Source organism: Dasypus novemcinctus, chromosome 28 (assembly GCF_030445035.2).
Source record: "Dasypus novemcinctus isolate mDasNov1 chromosome 28, mDasNov1.1.hap2, whole genome shotgun sequence".
NCBI lineage: Eukaryota > Metazoa > Chordata > Mammalia > Cingulata > Dasypodidae > Dasypus > Dasypus novemcinctus.
The window spans coordinates 5,584,052-5,600,815 of NC_080700.1; the positions used below are offsets into that span (position 1 = coordinate 5,584,052).

The following is a 16,764-nucleotide window of genomic DNA, read 5'->3' on the forward strand; positions in this document are numbered from 1 at the left end:
ACTTTCTGCTTTCTGTGTCTGTTCATCTTTTTATTTTTTAGGAGGCACCTGGAATGGAACCCGGGACCACCCACTTGTGAGGGAGGTGTCTAACCCCATGAGTTACATCTGCTCCCTGTTTTTTTGGGTCTCTTGTAGTGCTTCCTCATTGTGTTTTCTCATTGTGTCATCTTGTATCAGCTTGCCATGCCAGCTCTTTGCATCAGCTCACTGTCTTGTTAGTCTTCTTTAGGAGACACTGGGAACTGAAGCTGGGACCACCCAAGTGGTGCCCAACTGCTTGAGCCACATCTGCTTCCTCTAAAGTCTTTTAATGAAAGAAGACTTCCTACAAAATGTAAGGGTTTAGGAGAACTTTGAGGATGGGTATTTTTATTCACCTATGGATATCACTGTTCATAAGCCTAATAGAAGTGAACTCCAAGGCTTCTGATTCACATGTTTAGCTCACAGAGATGTTTTCAGTTGCCTGGTGTGCAAAGAGCCCTGGGTAGGTTTTACTCTGTCTTAGAATTCAGGGAGGAGGCAATTTTCCATTCCATTCTTGCCTCAGCCCCTGACCAAAAGTGAAAATTTGGACAAGTGCCTTATCCTCTCTGCAACTCAATTTCATTTTTGTAATTTCTAATTCAGCAGGTCTGGGTCTTTGTCTGATAATTTGCATTTCTAATAAATTCCCAGGTTATACTGTGGCTTCTGGCAGGTGGGTTTGGGGGACACTGCTCAGAGAGGCCCTGGTGTGCACAGAGCTTCATCAGGTAGACTGTGATCATGATGCTGATTGTTTTTAAAGCCTATTGTTTAGAAAGACTGCTGATAAAACTTCAGGAAAGAAAAGGCTTCCTTTTGTGCTCTTTTTACCATAGACCCCAAATTGAGACAATCCCATGAGGGGAAGGGGAAGGAACCATATTTAAGAGAATTTAGCAATCACGAGCTGTGGATGTTTCCATAGGCAAGCAAAGGGGGAGGCTGTGCTATCTCAGAAAGGTCACTAGAGTCCCTGCTGACCACATTACAAGTAACAACTGGAGCCCCAAGCCTTCCATTCCAGAGAGAAGGCAGCAGGGGGAAATGCACTTGCACTACTTTTCTTCCTTAAGCTATCTTTTGGAGATTTAGGTACATTAAAGCCAATGCTGAGTGGAGATTATAATATTAAAAAACTCATGATGTAGGCCAAAAATCAAGCAAATCATAATGTGTTCACACTTTAGTGATGAAGGATAAGAGTTCCAAGAAATGACTTTAACTTCATGTGAGACAAAGAATGACCAGGCTTTCTTATATCAACTCATTCAATCACTCTCCAATCCCATGGGCTATGGGAACATGGGGGTGGAGCTCTTACCCCCATTTTACCAATGAGGAAAATCCTCCTAAGAGAAGTTCAGAGATGTGGTCCAAGTTAAACAGTAAGAAGCAGTCAGGGACAAACTTGTGTTCAAATTTGGGTTTTCTCTAGTGAACTGCTTTCCTAACAGATCATCAGTTCATCCACCTGGAGCCTGCCCTGAATATAAAAAGAAATGAAATTTGCCCAAAAAGGCTTGCATTTGAAGTCTTGGTTTTAAAGATTAGATTACTCATGATTCCTAGTTTTCATCCTTTGGCAAATTATGATTTCTTGATGTTGTAAGGAGGACCTTTCCATGAGGTTACTTCAGTTAAGGTTTGTCACACTTCAATCAGACTAGGTCTTAATCATACTACTGGAGTCCTTTACAAGAGAATAAAATTCAGACAGAGAAAAACATAGATGGAACAGAAACTCAACATCAGTGGAACCTGGAAGAGAAGGGAAAGACAGCAAATGCTGCCATGTGTCTTCCCATGAAACTAAGAACCAAGGATTGCATGCAGCCAGCCCCAGAGCACCACAGTATTAGTGAAGAAAGCATCACCTTGATTTGGACTTTCTTTTAAATTCCTATTGTTTAAGTCGACCCATATCATAGTATTTGCTTGATCAGTCCAGGAAACAAAAACACGTGCTGTTGCTGACAGAGAATCTTTTGACCATTTGTGTTAGGTTGCTAAAGGCTACCAAGGTGATATATCAGAAATAGGCAGGCTTTTACAAAGGGGATTTATTAGCTGAAAAGCTTACAATTATTAGGCTTCATCAGGGATTGCTTTCTCCTTGAGCTGTCCCTGTGGGTGATCAGGCACAATGGTGGTGGCTGCTCATTTCTCACCTCTCCTCTGGGCCTCATTGCTTCCAGCTTCTGGCTAAAGTGGTTTTCCTCAGCTTCTGGCTTCTGGGGCCTTCCCACACAGCTTCTGTGAATTTCCTCTCTGTTACTGCAGCTTTTTAGTCCTTTGCTTTATTAAAAAAAGGGACTCCCATGAAAGGACCAATACCTGCCCTGGGCCTTAACTGAAGTAATTTAACCAAAAGCCCCAACCTAAAATAGGTTAACACATAGGAAAGGATTATCCCTAAGGACAGGATTTTCCACAAAATCTTTAAATGACCACAGCATTAAAGTACTGTTTTCCCTGAAAATGTTCTCCAGAGATGCTGTAATTAAAGCTAGACCACTAGATACATGAAGCCTGCTTTCTTTCTTTCTGGGTTGCTGCATTCTCAATTATCTGAATAAAAAGCTTGGTCCTGATCCAAGTTACCCAGGGATACCTCAATATTGGCTTCTGAAAAGCTTTTTGGAAACAACTGCAATGTGAGGTTGTTAGGGACTGCATCATGTCCCCACAAAATGCAGGTTCAGGTCCAAACCCCTGGTCCTGTGGGTGTGAACCCATTTGTCAATAGGACCTTTGAAGACGTTGTTAGCTAAGGTTCCCATACTGAAGGAGGGTGGGCCTTAACCCAGCATGGCTGAAGTACTTATAAGGAAAGAAGATTGGAGAAAGGAAGAGAAGCCTCTGGGAGCAGCCAGAAGCTGAAAGTCAAAAGAACTTCAAGAGAAAGAAGACTCTGCCATGTGCATTGCCATGTGATGTGACAGGCAAGGACCAAGGAGCATCAGCAGTTAGTCCCAGAACAACAATCTTCTGGGAGAAAGCATCATCTTGCTGATGCCTTGATTTTGGAGTTCTTCTAGCTTAAAAACCACAAGCTAATCCACTGTGTGGTATTTGTTTCAGCAGCTAGAAAACTAAAATGGATGTAAAAAAAATGGACAAACACAAAACAAAAGAAAACCAAACCTGAATTCTGGACTAAACCACAAGAGAAAGAAGAAAGGAGTAAAAAAATATACAGGCACTAAAAAAACAAAATACATAATCTTTCAATGAATTAACCTAACAAAAGAAAATGGCACCAAAACATCAGACATGTTTTACTGCATTATCAGCTAATGGTTGCCTAGAAGGGAAGGTGAGGCAGAACTTTATGAAATAAAGAACAGAGAGAAAGACACAAGAGAGGAGGTAAAAATGGGACCAGGGGACTCACAGCTTCTGAAACTGAGAGCCTCAACCCTAGTTTCCACATTGTATTTATTTGAAACTAATGAGCAGCTGTTTACTATCAGAACTGCAACATTCACAATAACAGGAAGCAACTGCAACATTTACAATAGCAGGAAGCAACAAATAGGTAAGCCAGTTTCCCACAATGATGTTTGGTACGGAACTGGTCCTAGGTTGCAAGGACTAATTCTGGTAATGGACGGCAATGTGCTGCTGGCATGAGATAACAGAGTGAGGTGACAACAGCCACAGATCCCAACTGGGACCCATGGACAGCCATGGATGAGACATGTGGTGAATAGAGTCAAACTCCATGTGGGGAGACAAAATCAGCTATTCACAAACACTGTGTTTTAATATCTGACTAGCAGATGTGGTTGGTGAGCTACCATATTTTCCAGAAAGTAACATGCACCAGAAGATAATATACACCCCCTAGTTTTATTGCCATAAGAATTTTTGTTTGTTTCACCTTTATCATCTTTGTTAGTTCCTTGAATCATTTTCTCCCAGAAATCATGTTCCTTTCCCTTTCTCTTAGGATTAAGTACAGTGCAAGTGGCAAAACGATCTTGGTGCACATCAGACACCAAACAATAGGCCATTGGGCAACTCAAGTCTTAAAGGTTCCGTGGGACAGGACAGAGCATGCCCATGGGAAAGGAGGGGCTGATGAGGCAGCCAGAAAGTGTGTAGAACCTTCCTGAACATCCACTCCTCTGGGCATGAAAGCATTTTTCGGATAACCTTATACGGAAGGTTCAATGCGGATCAGCAGAATATCCCTGTCTACATAAAATAACATGACTTTAAAATGCTGTTTGACCTAATGTAAGGGGGAAATGGAAAGGAGAAATGAGTTTATATGGCTACGAGTCTCTAAAAAAGAGTCTGGAAGCTGGCAGAAGGATTGCCCTTATGCACAACTGAGCAGAGTCTGAGAGACAGATAAAGCAGATACAACCCCCAGATATTGGTTCCTTTGAGGGCTAAAGAGATCCATGGGAGTTATGGTCATGGCCGATGGGGTTAACTACCAGGTCAGATGGCCCCTCTTTGGAAATGGTGTTTATATGTGATGAATCTGGACTCAGATGGGATCCCTCTTCATAAGACTTTCATGCTAATGTGCTGGAGGTGCAGTTAGTGTTGGGGTTTAAGATATATTTAGGGGATTTGAATCTCTGGACTGACAATGTGATAGCCAGGTCCTGAGCCTCAACAGACTCCAGCACCTACAATCTGATTTATTGGACTTAACCACACTCAGCTAAGATGGAGTTGAAGAAGGACAACCACCACACCATGGAGCCTAGAGTGATTACAACTGAAAGTGGGAGGATTGCATCCAGTATCCATGTGGAATCTGAGCCTCCTCTTGACATAGAGGTGCAATGGACACAACCAATCCAATGTCCACATAGAAGAGGTGGCATTGGATTGGGAAAAGTGGACATGGTGGCTGATGGGTATGGGGAAAGGCAGGAAGAGACGAGAGGTGAAGGCGTCTTTGGGACATGGAGCTACCCTGGATGGTGCTTCAGGGGCAATCATCGGACATTGTAAATCCTCACAGGGCCCACTGGATGGAATGGAGGAGAGTATGGGCCATGATGTGGACCATTGACCATGAGGTGCAGAGGTGCCCAAAGATGTACTTACCAAATGCAATGGATGTGTCATGATGATGGGAACGAGTGTTGCTGGGGGGGGGGGGGGGAGAGGTGGGGTGGTGGGGTTGAATGGGACCTCGTATATATATTTTTAATGTAATATTATTACAAAGACAATAAAAAAAAATCTTCAAGACAACCAAAAATGCAAAAAAAAAAAAAAAAAAAAAAGAAAGCATTTTTTGGCATGCCACATTGCTCTGGGAAAGTGATCATGACATCTCCATGTTCACAAAATACATCTTCAGTTCCCATTTTCCTTTCATATTGATTATTCCCTGGCATGTGCATGTGTAGCCCAAGGTCTGCAGAACAAGGCTCATTTCCTCAGTAACCTGCAGTGCACATGGACAAATGAAGAGGCATTTAGTCTAGATATTAACACAACCCTTTGGAGAAGCCACTTGACTACCAAGATGAAAAGTCTGTTTACTCACTGGCTAATTCCACTTTGGAGAAATTAGAGGAAGAAGGAATATTGTGCAAGAAGAAAATCTTTTTGAGGACCACAGTGTCCTTAAATTCAGTGTTGTGAGAGAGAAAAACTGGAAACAACCTCAAATACAAGTAATCTCTAGACTTAGGTAGGCTTGTGGGCTATCACAAGCCATGTGTTGTGAAAGGGACAATGGAATGATGCCATGCCCTCTCACCAAGAGAAGTTGAGTTAAGCCTAGGTCTGTGCTATATTTATAAAGTATATGAATCTCAAGTTTAAGGCAAAAGAAGAAAAAAAAACCTGAAAGTGGTTTTATGAAAAAATAAATGATAAATATTAATAAGTTTGACTATAGGTGGGAGAAAGTACCCTGAGAAGAACCCTAGTCAACTCTTGCAAATGGACTCAGGAATCAACGACCTAAAGCCAGAAGAGTTAAAGGAGTTTCCATTCAGTTTATTATTTTTTAAAATTCTGTATCATTTTTTAAAGGTTCATTTTATTTATTTCTCCCCCCTCCCCCTAATTTTTTGCACTTGCTGTGTGCTGTGCCTTGAGGAGGCACTGGGAACTGAACCAAGGACCTTCGATGTGGAAGGGAGTCACCTAATTGCTTGAGCCACCTCCATTCCCTGCTTTGTTGTGACTCTCATTATGTTTTTCCTGTGCCTCTTGTTGTGTCATCTCGTTGTATCAGTTTGCCATGCCTGCCCATCACACCAGCTCACTGTTTCTTTAAGAAGAACTGGGAACTGAATCACAGACCTCCCCTGTGCTAGGCAGGAGCTCAGTCATCTGAGTCACATCTGCTTCCCTGCATTCACTTTAGCATGGGCATGGCTGGCTCTCTAAGTCGGGTGTACACTGTGGGTGCTACAGAGACAAGAGCCCCTCATTCACACACTGCCAATGTGACAAGATTCTTGGTTTTCTGGCATTGCACCACAAGGAGACCTCTGCTGCTGGGTCAAAGGCTGGATGCATGGAATCCCCTGGAGGGAGGCACTGGCCTACATGGAGCCTTGTGCATGGAGCTTGCTTGCACCAGGCTATGCTTGGTGGAATTTGCCTGGATCTGGGGGCCCAGGATGGCCTGTGCCCTCCTGACAAAAACGTTTTCTTGAGCAGAGAATGGGAGGTGCATGTTGTCACTCTAACAGACCTCAGCTTCTGTGGCAAGGAAGACTCACCCAGGGGATATGGTCCTCCTCCATCTGGGACCCCTGGGGGTTATCTGGGTCTTGATGAGGGAGAGAATGAGCTGTTTTTCAGAGAACTCTGGAAGCCCTGCTTTGGAATCCTGTAAACAAGATGTGGAGAAGTGGGGTGTATTAGCCAAAAAGGGTCCCGATGCAAAGTACTAGGACTCTGTTGGCTTTTATAAAGGGTATTTATTTGGGGTAGTAGCTTACAGTTACAAGGACCTAAAGGGTCCAACTCAAGGTACCATAAGAGGTATTTCTTCACCCAAAGTCTGTTGCCACATGTTGACACAAGATGGTGGGAAATGTCTGTGAGGGTTCAGCCCTCTTCTTTCTCTTAAGGCTCTGTGGTCTCAGCTTCTTCCAATCTTAGCTTTAGGCTGGAAGGCTCATTTCTTTCCAGGTTCAGCTGCTCTGTTCTCTTCACAAGGTCAGCAGTAAACTCTCAGGTGAATGGCTCATCTCTTTTCCTGTGGCCACCTTTTCCATGTCTATCTTGTCACATGTATCTTATTCTGTTTATGTACCTCTGTGTGTCTACTTCTGTGTTGCCCTTGAATGAATGTCTGTTTATACAGCCCCCAAAGGGGGTGGGGACTCAAACTGAGTTGCCCTAATCAAAGCAGAATCAAAGCTCTAATCTTAACATAATTTAATCAAATGCATCTCAGCTGAATCTAATAAAATCAAAGGGTATCACACTCCAAGGAATAAACCCATTTTGCTAATATAATCAATATCTCTTTTTGGAATTCATAAATAATATCAAACTGCTACAGGGGGTTTCCTCTACTTCATCAGTGAAGGCCTCATCTTACCTCAGCCTCCTTGGAGATGTCAGCCACTCCCCCGTGCCTATGGACTGTGGCATGGGCTGGGCAGCTTGCAGACAGCACAGCAATGCTATCATGCAGGTGTGTGGGCATTGTCAGGGGATAGTGTGGGAGGGGCCAGGCAGTGGTGGCAGCAGTGAGCCAGCCTCCTTGGACTTGGGAACTGAGGGTGACTCAGGACCAGCCTCACCATGGGGCAGAGGCTGGAATTATAAGAACCCAGGACAAAATCCAAGTACTCCCTGAAACAAGGGAGAAGATTGTGGAGTCAAGAGGTCGAGAGCAGCCTGTCAACAGAGAGATGCCACCATCTTCCTGCAATGTGACCCAATGGCCAGCTGTGAGCAGAGTGGGACAGAAAAGAGCATGGAAGGTGGGGTCTCCAGTGCCAGAAATCCTGTTCTGCCTGCTCCCAGACAGGGCTCAAGTCCCAGGGTGAGGCCAGGCAGAGCTCAAGGACAAAGCATGGGAAGGGCTTTGGGCACTAGAGGAGAATGGAAAGAGTATGGAGATAGCCAAGAAACTTGGGTTATGGATATTTTCTCATAATCAGCATCCTCAGGGGCAGTCAGAATCAGGGTCCTACAAGTATTTGACTTCTGACCTTGCACAGAGGGAAAACAGACCCCGTGGTGCCTTTGAAGTTAATTCTGCAGTTAAGTCACTTATAGATTGGCATTTTTTATGTATCCCTGGGTATTTGTGACACCAAACCATGAACAAGGCCAGCTGCTCGTGGCCAATGTGAGGCAAGCAGGAGGCTGCCCATCTTGATGAAGGCTGAGGAAAGTACAGGGGGCTTTCTGTGCAGTTATTTAGGCTTCTGGGCAGAAAGCCTGGAATTCTCTTTAATCAAAATAAAAGAACCTGCTCCTCAGGCCCAGGAGAAGCTTTTAATGGTCTCAGCATCATTTTACATTTTTCCTGGAACATCACTCCTCTTTTTGCACATCAATGGAAATGAGAGGCTACTGGAACTGAGAGCAAGCTAAACCCTCAGGAGATTAAAATCAACTCAGATGCAAGCCTTCCGGCCACTGGGAGAATCCACCACCCAGGCCTGCATGCACATTCCATTTTGGGCAGGCAGGATCCTGTCTTATTTCCTCCTGGGGATGAAGGTGCATGGGGACAGTCCAGGTGGCCAATCAGCACTAAATCACATAGAGTTTTATGATGGCCTATCTCCTCTTGGAGAACCCCTCAATCTTAAACTCATTTTAATTACTGACCCATGGGAGAGCAAGTGCTCTCCCTGGCCAGCTCCTCTTAAATGGCTTCTGAGTCTTATCCTGAGTGGTTGCAAACTGCTTGGAGACATGTGCTGGATATTAAGCCAACCTCTTGCTTGAGAATATTCTGGCGTGTTGTGGGGCAGAGGCTGTCCTGCAGCTGGGATGGGCATAGCATGTGCTCTTGACAAGGACATCCCTCTCTCTCCAGCCCAGCAGAAGAGCCAGTGGTGGCCAGGATTGATGGAGCAGCCACAGACATAGGAGTGGTTAGCATGCTCAGGCAGAGATCCCTAGAGTCTGGTCACCAGGACCTGGTTAAATGAGGGGGTCCAGATGGAGAGAGGAAGGAAAGAGCTCTGGCCTTCAAGCACACTGACCAGAAGTAAAGGCGCAACTGGCTCTGCTGTCATCTGCTATCGTCTACCTGGTGAGCTGAATCACAGCTCCCCTGCTTGTGAGCTACAGGCAGCCCAGTGGCCAGCACTCAAATCCTTTGTAAGTCACCCAGACTGGAGCTAGCCCCTTGCTTTAGCATATGTCACAGCTATCAACAGCTCAGTTGTACATAGACTTGCGACTGCCTCTCTATTGTCTTCAATAGAATATACACTGTCTGAAGACAGAGACAAGTTTGATTTGCTTGCTTCTCTAAGCTCAGTGGCTACCTTGCTGCTGCACACGAAGTGGTTGTAGAGGTAATTAAAGTACACATTAAGGGAATATTTGCTGTCGTGGTCATCACCTCCTTTGTCTTCTTTCCTGTTCCCCCTTGACTCTGTCATTATTCCATTGCAGATTGCCCACCATCATATCCCAGCAGTGGGAAACAGTTTCAGCATTGTTCTAATAGATTTATTTTTTGTGTGATCATTCAAATGAATTAGGAAACACTGTTTTCCTACAACGTTATTATTATTGTGCTTGCTTTGGCAGCACATATACTAAAATTGGAATGATACAGAGAAGATTAGCATGGCCCCTGCACAAGGATGACACACAATTCATGAAATGTTCCATATTTTTTGTATGTGGTTGAAACTATAATGTTGAGAAAACTCTTTAGAAAATATAATAAGGATGGTTATCTGTTTAAGCTGTTTAAGTGGGGACATCTGACACAGGACAGGCTTCTAGGGAGTGTGTGAGTGCTCATTTTGTCATAGTGGATTATATCATTGGATGGAGGTCCATACAATTAGTATAAAGGTATACAAACATCCTGTGGAGGACTGATGTTCTCAAACAGAGGGAATTGTATCTCTCAAGAGAATTGGTGATTCCCAGTGGCTGAGGGCAGTCGAGGATGTCAAGCCCTCAGCATTGTTGCAAGTATCTGTGAATATGGCCCTTCAATTAATGAAGACTCTTTGTCACTGTGGGCCCTGAGGGGAGGGGGAGACAGATACTGAATAGATGAATCAGTGTAACTGTGGGGCCATGGAAGTGTTCCACAAGATCATGCAATGGTGGATATAGGACATATTACATTATACCCAAAATGTATAAAAGTCTATAGGCCAAAATGTAAACCATAATGTAAAACATAAGATAACTAAACATTTATTAAATTGTATAGTCTAAAATATAAACCCAAATGGAACCTTGTTTGAAAGTTATGTTTCACTATCTGTACATCAGCTGCAGCAAATATAATATGAACATGTAAAAAGATCATTGCTGGGGAAGGGACAGTGTTTGATGTTGGATATGTGGGAGTAACCTATATTGTATATGTGAATTATTGTGATCTAAAACTTTTGTGAAGACAAACTTAATAATTAGAATAAAAGGAAAGGATGTATACACTGAGGAAGAAATGAAAGAAATTTCCTTACTGTACATACAGGCCAAAACCTATTGCAGTAATGAAATCCAAAATCTAAAAAAAAAAAAAAAAAGCTTTTTCATTTTTCATTTGTTGATACCCAATTTATTTTTTCTTTATTCAATTTTTCTAAATTAGTATGTATTCTATATTGAACCTTTAAACCCATTCCATTTTACTATTAATGGAACTTGCCAATATATTAGGCTTCATTTTTGAAGGTATTTTGGACCATAGAGGTTAAGCTATAGCAGGGGAGGAACACTGGTGTGAGGTGTTATTGATGGGGAGAACATAGTTGGGAGCTCTCCAGGACATGTATACAGGGTACAGAAAAATGTTTGGATATTTTCATAGTAGTTACATTTAAAAATGACACCTGAGGTAGTGCTTAGTTCCTAGCCTGGGGAGGTTTATCACAATCCCCAAAAGAACAGCAACAATCCCCAAAGTTCAATGGCAAAGACCAATAAAGAAGGGTGGTCCTCTTATGAGCCCTTGATACAGATGACTATGCTTATGAGCCTGTGTACCTGAAATATGAACTAGGCCTAGAGCTGCAGGGTGCCTAAGATTTACCTCCTGAGAGCCTCCATTTTGCTCAAATGTGGCCACTCTCTAAGCCAAACTCAGCATGGAAACGCATTACCTTCCCCACCAGGATGGAGCATGACTCCTGGGGATGAGCCTCCCTGGCACCAAGGGATTACTACCAAGCACCAGCTGATGATGTAACTAGGATAAGACCTTGAATAAAAGGGTCAATTCAGACCAGCAGAATATCTCCACCTACATGTAATATCAGGTGTTAAAAACTGCTTTCTGACCTTGAATAAAAGGGGGAAATGGAAAGGACAAATGAATTTATATGGCTATGAGTCTCCAAAAAAGAGTCAGGAGGTCTTCAGTGGGGTCACACTTATGCATGTCTCAGCAAGTTCCCATAGTCAGTCAAAGAAGATACAACCCCAGGTACTGGCTCTCCTGAGTACTATAGAGACCCACAGATTCTATGGTCTTGGCAGATGACTCTGGAGTTCAGTGCCATGTCATTTGGCCCTACTTTGGAGTTTTTTTTTCTGAGTGTGATGGAGCTGGACTCAGATGTGACCTTTCTACACATGCCTCTTCTGTCACTTTTACTGGACCTGTGGTTGGTGCTGGGGTTGGTGTATACTCAGGAGACCTGAATCTCTGACTGTCCATTTGATAGCCATGCCCTGAACCTCAGGAGACTTGCCAGTCCTACCCTCTGGCTTATTGGACTTACCCCAGACAGCTAACAGGGAAGGGAAGAAGGCCAACCACCATACATGGGAGCCAAGAGAGCCTACAACTGCAAGCAGGAAAATTGCATTTATCATCCTCATGGAATCTAAGTCCCCTCTTGATTTAGAGGTGGAGTGGACATAACCATTCCAGGGTGCCCAGGATGGAGGAATAGAGTGCAGATTAGAGTGGACTTACTGATACTCTACTATCAAATTATTGTGATTAGTAATGGAAGAAATTGTAGAATTGATGTGAATAAAGTGGCTATGGTAGCTGCTGAGGGTAAGGAGAGGGAAGAAGAGATATAATGTGGGGTCATTTTCAGGACTTGGAGTTGTCCTGGGTGGTACTGCAGGGATAGATGCTAGACAATGTATGTCCTGCCATGGCCCACTGGGTGGACTGGGGAAAGTGTAAACTACAATGTAAACCATTATCCATGTGGTGCAGCAGTGCTCAAAAATGTTTTCACCAAATGCAATGAATGTCCCATGATGATGAAAGAGGGTGGTGATGTGGGAGGAGTGGGGTGAGAAGGGTGGGGGGTAAATGGGAGCCTCATGTTTTTTGAATGTAACATAAAAAATAAAGAGAAAAATGTATTATTATTATCATTGTAGCTTTTTAAACCACGGTTATGATTGATTTAATGATTAAAGGAATATTGACAGTAAATAGCATTATTTTTCTCCAATCACTGCTTTTAACTTGTCAGATTTTCCTTTTCACTCCCTTGCGTGGATCCAAGCAATTTCCAGTCATTCCTGCTAGGCCCATTCAGAACTGCCATCTCATATCTGTCACCGCTCCCAGCCTGTTCCTTCACTCCTCCTCACAATCCATACCCCGGAAGAGAAAGGTGGGGGTCATTTGTGGTGTTGGGGAACACTTGAAAATCTCATTGCAAGGTACTGGGGCCAGAGAGAAGGAAGACGCTTCATCCTCACTTCCTGTTCAAGGCTGCCATCTACCATATCAGTGGCTATTCTGACATTTGGTTTTAGCTTTGCAATAGTTTTTTTATTATTGCATTTTTTTTGGTTAAAGTTACTCCAGAAACTATTTAAGATTTTACCAATAACAAAGATTTGACTAAATAACCAGGTTTAATTTCTTTCCTTTGTTTAAATATTACCATCATTAGAACACTTATTTATGATTCCAATAGAACAGTAGCAGCTGACGATGTCAGAGCAAATGGAATTACCTGTATTTTATCCAGGACTTCAGTGCTGTACATTCTACTGGCCATGTTTACAATGTTGCCCCAGGTATCATATTGCAGTTTCTGAGCCCCAATTACATGAGCTATTACAGGTCCATGGTTAATACCTGTGACATATCAGAATTAAGTTAACTAAATTCAAACTATAGCAAATATTTTAAAAGAAAAATTTAAGAGACTACTTGAATCATCATTCTTATACAAGCATCAGTCAAACTCATGGAGCTCAAAGGCAAAGGAAAATAATCCCTATAATTTTGTCACCTCAGAAGTGTTAAAATGGTTTGTTCACTTTTTTCCTTCTAGCCACAATTCATGTTTATATGCCCATTTATCATTATCCCAGACTTATATATAAAATTAATATGCTTAAAAATACTAAATATCACATCTTTATTTTTCCATGTAGTTACAAAATTTTAGGCAAGAGATAATTTGTATATTGTTTTCTGGTGGCTCAGAGTCAATATTTATTTTAAAGGTCAATGGGAACACCAAGTGTGCTTACAATGCTTTACTTGGCTCTTCTGTCTCTGTTGGATTTATAGGCTCACTACACCATTTTACTAAAGTAACACCTCCCCTGCTTCCACCACCCATTCCAGCACATCCTCCCAGGGCCTTCTTTACATGTGAAAACTCTTCCTTCTCAGCCTTCCAGGGTGGCACTACCATCAGCACATCTATTTGTCAGATGATGAAACAGAAGGATATGGTGGTCACAGGTGGTCGGTGGCAGAGCTGCATGTGGACCAGACCTTCCATGACCCCTGCTCAGAGTGACAAGCTTCTTGGGCATGTGGCTTGCTCCACCATGTGGATTATCTTCAATGCTATCCCATGGGCAAGTTCATTGACTTCAAGGTGTACAGGTGGTGGTTTCAAATCCCTCTGCTAAACCACTTTCTGAAGGACAAACCTGATTTCTACTGCTGCTGGTATGGCATTCTACCCATTTCAACATTTTAAAAAGGTGAAATGTGTAAAATACTTTGATGGAATATGCATTTTGGGAAATTTTTCACACAGGAAAATGACTGGTACTTATAAATACACACCTAGGAAAAGAAAATGGTAGACCCAATGGAGATCCCTAAGAAACTCCTACTTGGTGCAGTGGTGGAGAATCTGGAGGAGAGAGCAAGTAAACTTCACCCTCAGAGGGGAATAGTGATGCCTAGTGATCTCCAGACAAGCTCTGGAATACTGGTGTGTCCTGTGTTCCTGTGAGGAAGGAAAAACACCCCTGGGAATATAAATCTCCTCAGAAATGAATTCTCTGAGGAGAATTCTAAAGGTCACTAAAGAGAGCTGTGAAGGCCACATGCTGCAGATCTGCCAACCATTTTCATGGGTTCACAGGTGGGGCCATGGCAGCACCTGTTACTTCACTGGATAAGCCCATACCCATGGGCACTACCAACAAGGAAAGTGACCATGACTGCTCTGAACCACTATCTTGGTTCCATGGTATTCCAGGTATTCCTGAGCTTGGGTGCATTTGGACACTTTGTAGGATGTGGAGACAGCACCTGGCATCAGGAAAAAAAGCCTTTCAGGGTCAGATGCTGGACATTATATGTCCTGCCATAACCCACTGAATGTACCAGGGGAGACTGTGAACTACAGGGAGAAACTATTATCTGTGTGGTGCCACAGTGCTCCAAAATGTGTTCACCAAATGTGATGAGTGTGCCACAATGATGGAGGAGGTTGTTGGTGTGGGAGGAGTGGGGTGTGGGGTGGGGGAATACAGGAAGCTCTTATATATATATATTTTTTACAATGAATCATTTTTTATTTTTAGTCACATGGCATTCTACATTCATGTTAACTAAAGACTATTTCACCCACAGCTCTGTTTGGCTGCCAGTCTCTTGTCTCTCTCTTCTGCAATGGTGAGGTGGATTCCTTTTCCTCAGGGAAGAGAAATCCATGGTTTGTTGCCTTTGCCAATAATGAAAATGTTGGAGAGCCAGGTGGCAAAACTGTTGCCATTGGCATCTTTCACATGAACCACATCAAAGAGCCAGGATGTCTCTCTCTGTTGGTGATCACACCAATTCTTCCAAGGTTAGCACCTCCAGTCACCATACACAGGTTACCCATATCAAACTTTATGAAATCAGTAATCTTGACTGTCTCCAAATCAATTTGAATGGTGTCGTTCACCTTAATGAGAGGATCAGGATAGTGGATGGTGCAAGCATCAAAGGTCACCAGATGAGGGATTCCTTTTGTGCCTACAAAGATCTTCCTCAAATTGCACAACTTGTACTTGGCCTCGTCAGGTGTAATACGATGAACAGCAAAGTGACCCTTGGTATCATAGATCAGATGGAAATTCTCTCCAGTCTTGTCAATGCTGATGACATCCATAAAACCAGCAGGATAAGTTATATCAGTTCGGACTTTGCCATCAGTCTTTATGAACTGCTGCATACAAATCTTCTTTACTTCATCTCCTGTCAGGGCATATTTAAGCCTGTTCCTTAAGAAAATGATGAATGGGAGACATTCTCTCAGCTTGTGCAGACCAGTGGATGGACGAGGAGCAAACACACCAGTCAGTTTGTCCAGCATCCAGTGCTTTGCAGCTGCTACATGCTTCAAATGCTTCTTGGGACCACAAGCCATGGCTGTCCTAAGCACAGAAAGAGCTCTTACATTTTTTAAAGTAACATTTTTTGTGATGTATATATCTTCAAAAAATACAATGTACAAAAATGATGGGGTGGGGAATTGGGGAATGGAGTATATGGGAACCTCTTATGTTTTTTACATTTTATATAATGTTTTTAAATGTAACATTCTTTGTGATCTATTAACTTCAATTTAAAAAGTGTAAAAAACAAACATGTTCAATGTCTAATAATGATGGAATGCAAATTAAAAGTATAATGTAGTACAACAGTGTAAGTATTAGAATGGGCAGTTAAAAAGATGGTCCATTTCAAATGTTGTCAAGATTGTGGGAGAACTAGATCTCTAATTCATTGCTGGTGGGAAATGAAAATGCTAATCCACTTCAGGAAAAAGTTTGTTGTTTAATAAAATTAAATAAATACCTATCACAAGAAAAAAAGCCTGATGAACTTCTGTAATCAGGGAGAGGCCCATGGTCTTCCCCTACCCCCATTTCTAGGACCCCTAGAATGTGTAACCCACAGTTATCATGTGATTTGGGAGATGGATCCTGAGAGGGAGGGAAGGTGGGCCAGAGAAATGGACATAGAAATGCCAAGATTGATTATCACTCCTGCCTCATTCTCTCCTGGGTCCAGGACTGCACCTTACTGCAGAAGTCAAACTGAATTGATTTGTGAGAAAATGGCTTGAATTTAAGCTTGGGAACCTGACTTGAAATTAGAATATTTCCATAATGCAGATAAGAAGTGTGGGCTTAGGAAGACCAGGACTTGACTAGATAGAACACTGTCTTGTCAGCATGAAAACTTTTTGCATGAGGAGGCATTTGAACTTTGTATGGCCTGTTCCCTATTACTTTCAATGTTGCAGTTCCAAAAACAGACACTTTTGAAAGTAAACATAGATAGCTGCTGCTTTGTAATTTCTAATAAATATGATGTGGAAAGTAAGGTCAAGGCTCTTAGTTCCA

General features: G+C 42.6%; 1 non-coding gene and 1 pseudogene across 1 annotated transcript; one reads left to right on the top strand and one right to left on the bottom strand.

Annotated features, from left to right (window-relative positions):
• Positions 1-9,740: 9,740 nt before the first annotated feature.
• Positions 9,741-9,846, top strand: LOC131276471 (U6 spliceosomal RNA). Its single transcript, XR_009183944.1, has one exon. It is a non-coding gene; the product is annotated as a U6 spliceosomal RNA (small nuclear RNA).
• A 5,088-nt stretch (positions 9,847-14,934) lies between these two features.
• LOC131276459 (small ribosomal subunit protein eS4, X isoform-like) lies at positions 14,935-15,782 on the bottom strand (annotated as a pseudogene).
• Between the last annotated feature and the right edge of the window lie 982 nt (positions 15,783-16,764).